Below are 6,269 nucleotides of genomic sequence, written 5' to 3'. Positions count from 1 at the left end.
TGCCCACCAGGGTCGCTGCCTTGCTCAAGAGCACCTTGGCAGTGCCCAGGAAGTAAACTGGCATGTGAACCTAGATGTTAGCTATGTAATGCAGTGTAATGCAATTTTGTTTTCTACATATTTTTTTTCTTAGGGTTTTTCTGGTTGTTTCCATTTTATTTAGTTTTTACTTAGAGATCGTTTATGTTTATTTTCTTAGCCTCTATGTGTCATGAAATGTTTATTATCTGATTTAATAATGTCTGATTTAATGTTGTTTTGGACCCCAGGAAGCTCCCCCAGAGGTCTAGGTGTCAGCTAATGGGGATCCTTATAATAAACTTAAACTTAAACCTATCTGTGTTTCAGTGTTGCTTGGCGACTTTCTCAGTAGATTTAGCGACTTTTCAGACCATCTATAGCGAAGTTATTCATAAAAAGCGACTAGCGACAAATTTAGCAACCTTTTCAGACCATCCGGGAAAATATTATTCAAATATAATTTTATTGTAGACCTAATTCATCCATGCATGAAGTCCACGTCTCCTTGGCATACAGAACTAAAAAGTCTCCCCCTTTCTTTCCCTTTCAGTAGCTCCGATAATGAGTCAGTAGGGGTTGGGCAGGGCTGGGCCTGAGGCGGGAGTCAGGACGGGAGGGAAGAAGGAAATTAACTTTACTGTTTATGTCAATGTAGTCTGGTGGCTTAAAGAGAGCATTGATAACGGCTTCAGTTCCCCTTGGGAAAGGGCTGTCGGCAAGGCAAAGCGGTAACAGTATTCTAAATATTTTTAGGTGGCTAAATACGTTCTGCTGCTGCCCCAGTCCACAGCCAGCTAGTCTCGCATTGCCAGACTTATCTCCACAGTTGTGCAGTATTAAAGGTCTGTCCCTTCCACATATACATTCTAGGCATATATTACATGTATAGCCTATCAGTAGGGTTTTTTTTTTATAAGTAGGCCTATGGTTGTATAGCCTAACATACCTGTATCTGTCTAGTGAGTAATGCATCAAATGTGTGTAATCAGCCATTTGGTAAATAATTGTTTCATAATAATGGCAGGAGGGGCAATATAAGTGTTCTAACACTGGAAAGTGGGAGTGATTTAACCGACAGAGGGAGGTGAATTGGCTTGTGTAACTAGGAGCATGACGTAGAGGGGAGCCTTTATTGGTTTTATTCAGGAACAATAATTTCTCTTATGGCTTCAGGTGTCATCAATGACGTAATTGGTCTAAAACATACAAGCCTCAATATGCGCTTCATGCAAAATGTCCTGGATTACTCCACACACGTTCCAAGCTTTATTGGCACACCACGTAAAAGCTGTATTACCAATCACTTACTTTTTTACTTATAGTACGTAGTGCAGCTGCCCTTACAAAGTATGTAGCCTACTGTTACATGCAGTATGCATACAATTAAGAATTACTTCATAATATTGCGCTTTGAACATTGACTCTCTTGCTCATGTATGCTGTTTATGCTTTTTTCGTTTTTGGTTTTAAATAAAAAAAAAAAAAAACGCATTTCCGTTAATTCTTTCATTGGTTTAAAAAAGACTATTAAAACTTACAAACCCCAAATCGACATATTTAAATTTTGCCTTATTTTGTTATATGTAAAATGGGTTGCTATGTGAATATATGCAAATCTGTCTAATTTATTTATCTCTGTCCTCTCTTTCATGATTGCAGAATACCTCCATGAAGCAATTATAGAAACATTCGACAGGGGGCAACATGTCTTCAGTATGCCGCAGCAACAGTTGTTTGGAGGTGTGCATGCATGTGTATTCTGGTGTGTGTTGGTGGTGACGGTTGCTCTTATCTTCACACAGAAGGATAGAGTTTAAAGTTAATCACACTGGGTGGATCCTGGCTGCTCAGCACGATAATGGAAGAGAGGGGTTTTCCTCAGTTTGAAAATAAACAGCATGTAAAAGTTGAATGGAAGTTTATTGGTACTGCAGTCTATCTATCTATCTATCTATGAGAACAGACAAACATAAATACAGTAAATGAATAAATAAATACCATTGATATTTTCTGCATCAGTGCACAGTTTTCATACATGAAGTACAGTTTACTCATCACGAGGAGTACTACTCAGCTTGAGAAAGACTATATTGAATTGCCTATGGGAAGTGTAAGAGCGTGGCCCATACAGGGACTAAAAGTCAGGATATCTTGGATAAATACTGTAAGTGCCCCTAACTTAATCGAAGTGCAATACTAAATTGCTGGAGTACTTCTTTAAGGCCAGATGTATTTGGCTAACCTACTGGGACAGTGACAACAATGGCCACTGGGTTTTAAGTAACACTGTAACAGATGTTCCAGCTGTAGCAGCTGGATGGAGGTGTGCTGCACCTTCTGGGAATTCACACTGCTTTTGAAGGAGATATTCGAGGTCATCAAATGGAGCCATAGCTAGGATTTGTGTGTCACCCATATATAACCCTAACCCTTACTTGTTATGGCAAGGCCACCATGATTTTATAAAGCATTTTTTCCCCTATACACATGTTTTAACATGTAAAACAATACTCTTCTTGGAATAATAATTTGTGTCTGGTATAGACTTTCCACACATAAACAAAATGACCTTGTTAAAAATCTTTAATTTGCTCCTCTACTTTGCTCTTTCCCCCTCATTGAAAAATCCAGAATATATATGCAAATATGTCTAATCATAAAAAATAAATAGCTGTAATAGTCTCTACCTCCAACTTGTGCACACACAAAAAAAGCGCCCCCATGTGGAGCTACCAGTAAACGTTTGCAGAAATGGCTCCACATAATGGGGTGGCTGTGACATTGCTGATATCAGACTGCTTGTGACCGGTCACTGTAGAACTGGCACAAAGTTGGCAGTAGTTGAACAAAAGCTTAATCTTTGACCACATATTCCTCTGATGTCCAGGCCCTGATACTGAAACCACTCAGGGAAACATGAAACATACAGCAGGAGAGCTGCACCTGCTGCACTATTTTGATAAGATATCCTTTGCGCCAACATGGACACTATTCTATGAACTCTTTCTTAAGTGCATACATATTTGTGTTGAGGCAGTTTGGATACTTCATCCACTAATTACCACTGAGGTGCAGGAACGACACTGCACCTATTGCCCTGACTCACCTGTAAACACAAATGCATTGGCATGTGTTGATAAGTAATTATGTATCTTGCTTCCTAGGACACTACCATTCCTTTTAAAAAAGTAAACTATGAGATTTATAACAGTGGTGGAAAGTAACTAAGTACATTTAGTCAAGTACTGTACTTAAGTACAATGTTGAGGTTTTAGCCTACATTACTTGAGTAATTCCATTTCCTGCTACCTTATACCTCTAATCCACAACATTTCTGAGACAAATATTGTACGTTTTATTTAAAGCTTTACTTTCTAGTTATTTTGTAGATGACTGTGTGGATTAATACAACATATAATCAACTAATATAATATTATTATTGATTACAAATCAGCTCCACCTTTACCAGCTGCAACATTAAAGTAATCTGTACATTAATGCATTGCTGATCCAAATAGGCTATATTAGGCCGAGAATAGCCTATCATGAAATAGACCATTCTGCATAACGCATACTTGTACTTTTGGTAATATATTTTGATGCTTTTGTATTTTCACTTAAGTCAAATTTAAATGCAGGATTTTTAGTTGTAACCGAGTAGGCTATTTGATACTTTTACTTCTTTCATCTGTGTTTTTTAAGTAACGCTCCCACTTCTGATCTCCACCCATCACCTACTTAGTGCTTCGTCATTGTAGCTGCGACACCGCCTCTCTGGAAACCTGGCCAGTAGCCTCCAACTTGTTCTGAAAGGGAAACACCGGAATTATGGCAACAAACTAAAGGTGGAGAAAACACAGGAAGATACATCTGTCTGCTCAGGTATGACTCCCTTACTCAGACGCTGTTATTGTGTTTACATATACACACCTTTCTTGCAACGTTTTTCATTTCCCGTCTGCTCGCGACGGCAGTTCGTTTAGAGTTCACTGCTCCGTATTTAGAGGGATTATGTCAAACACAACAAGGTCAGAGATGTTTGTGCTGTTAGCCTACCTGGAAAATAAGAAACATGACTCCTAGCCTACAGTAGACCTACAGTAGTCTGTCGAGTAGGCTACATGATGAAACATCTTTAGACATGTCTTGTTGGGAGGTTGCTCTCACGAACCCAGAGATAATGGATCCCAACTACTTTATAAACCAAAAGGTACCGCCTAATTATGATAAACGAGACAACACAGTTACAGCTGAACAGGTAGGTCATCCCGTAGGGATTGTGTAAATGATATACGTCTGTTTATTATGCTGATAACAGAAGTAGAAATCTAGAAAACGTGTTAAAGAATTATTTTTGACTTAAACAACTGATTTGGATAAACTATAACCTGGTTATACACTGTTTCTGCATGCTGGCACTATATGCTATACATTCAAAGAGCTAGGCCCGTTATGCTCCGATTTAGGCCCATCTGCTATGCGATATTAGTTGTTTATGTGCAGTATATCAAGTAATTTATTATGCAAACTCTCTATTATGTGTCCTAACACATATAGATAAAATAAGTGTTGTACTGAACTTCCCCTCTCTCCCTCTCTCCGACATGGTCTGGGATTGTCCTTACCATCTACAATGACCTTCTACATGGATGTGATGTGAGTACCAATCACTATTTAAGTTGTAAGGAGGAAAAAAGTAGCCTGTATAAGTGTAACAAAGGCATTTGAGCTGTTGTAATGATCAGATTGAACCATTGCATATAAGGCCTATTATGTACTGCAGTGATGTTTTGCATGCAGTACATCCAAAGTAACAACTATTTTACCTTTTTATATATGTACAAATGACTCTCCTTAATCTACCACAATATGATTGAAAGGTTATGCATATATATATATATATATATATATATATATATATATATATATATATATATAATTATAATTAAACAACCCTACTCTCAGCTGCACAGAAGCATTTCATTTATACTTATGCAAGGATTTTATGAAGTCATCAGTCTTTATAGAGACTATTAAATATTAATTCTTCATGGTTTATATTTGACATGCCATTCCCCCTCAGATCTGAGTGCAGACTCTCTGTATCTTCCACATGCATGTATTCACTGGTTGAAATGCTTTTCTAACGTGATTCTTTCTTTATTTGCGATTACATTATTTTATGAATGAGTTGTAAAAAATGTATGACATCCTTTTTAACGTTTGACATCAAACAGATCTGAAGACTAGATTGTGAAGGGATCCCATTGAGAGCTTAGGAGCGGAAATGATGGCATACAAGCTTTTGTTGGCCTGCTGGTGTCCACACCAAACTAGTTCAGGGAGGGGTAGGGGGACCGTGTCACCCTGAGGCATCCAGACGCAAACACCTCTTTATCTCTCATGAACACACGGATACACACAAGCATACCTTACAGTGCTGTCTTAACGTAGAGTAGTTTTGGCGGGGATTCCCTCTCTCTCACAACAAATAATGAACGTTAAACTAGTGATTTGATCTTTTACCATGGAGTGTTTTTAATATAAGACTGAAAGTACACATTTGTATCCAGATTGCACTGTGTATTGTGAAAGTGTCAGTGTAGAGAAGACTTAAGAATTGTAATTACAGTGCAATGTTTAATTGTTGCAGAGAATTTTAGGGATATTAACATTTAGCCAGTTTTTATTTCAGACCTGTCACAGTCAAATCAGTAACAAGCATGTGAAAAGTTGATTCATTTACCATCTCTCCACCAGGGGGCAGTTTAAACTAAGAAAACATGGCTATCTACAGTTGCATCAGATGATCAAACACAATGTAACATGTACTTTGGTGGCCTAGAATGTTCGCCACAATCTGTTCAAGGTACTGTGAGCAGCAGGGCTTGGTAAAGTCCAATTTGACTCATCTCTAAGCATTGTCTGTGGATGCAAATGTTTACAGCCCTTTTACCGTTAAGTTGTCCTGCCCTATTCTCTGTATTAGGTTATAGCACAGGATGCACTTAATCTAAAACATAATGTCCTTCCCTTTGAGGAAACATCACGTTGTGCAATTAAAATTCTCACAAGTGTGCATGAAGGGGAGAATTCAAACTTGGTCTAAAACAAGAAGGGTGGGAAACATGACTGCTAGCAGAAAGGGGCAGAAACATGCAACATTCCTGGTTCATGAATTCTTTATAACATAATGGTGCACCATGAATATTGATGTGCTGTTACCATCAATCCTGTTAGTGCTCTTG

At 38.2% G+C, this 6,269-nt stretch overlaps 1 protein-coding gene across 1 annotated transcript in view; it reads left to right on the top strand.

Moving 5' to 3' along the window:
• Positions 1–4,657: 4,657 nt before the first annotated feature.
• The window catches only part of LOC116049367, a 32,976-nt gene continuing 31,364 nt past the window's right edge, over positions 4,658–6,269 (top strand). Inside the window, exon 1 of the mRNA XM_036006567.1 lies at positions 4,658–4,677. The gene's annotated coding sequence lies outside the window, so the exon portion shown is untranslated. The remainder of the gene's footprint in view (positions 4,678–6,269) is intronic.

This window comes from Sander lucioperca, chromosome 10, assembly GCF_008315115.2.
Source record: "Sander lucioperca isolate FBNREF2018 chromosome 10, SLUC_FBN_1.2, whole genome shotgun sequence".
In the NCBI taxonomy this organism is placed as follows: Eukaryota; Metazoa; Chordata; class Actinopteri; order Perciformes; family Percidae; genus Sander; species Sander lucioperca.
This window is presented reverse-complemented; position numbering and strand designations above follow the sequence as displayed.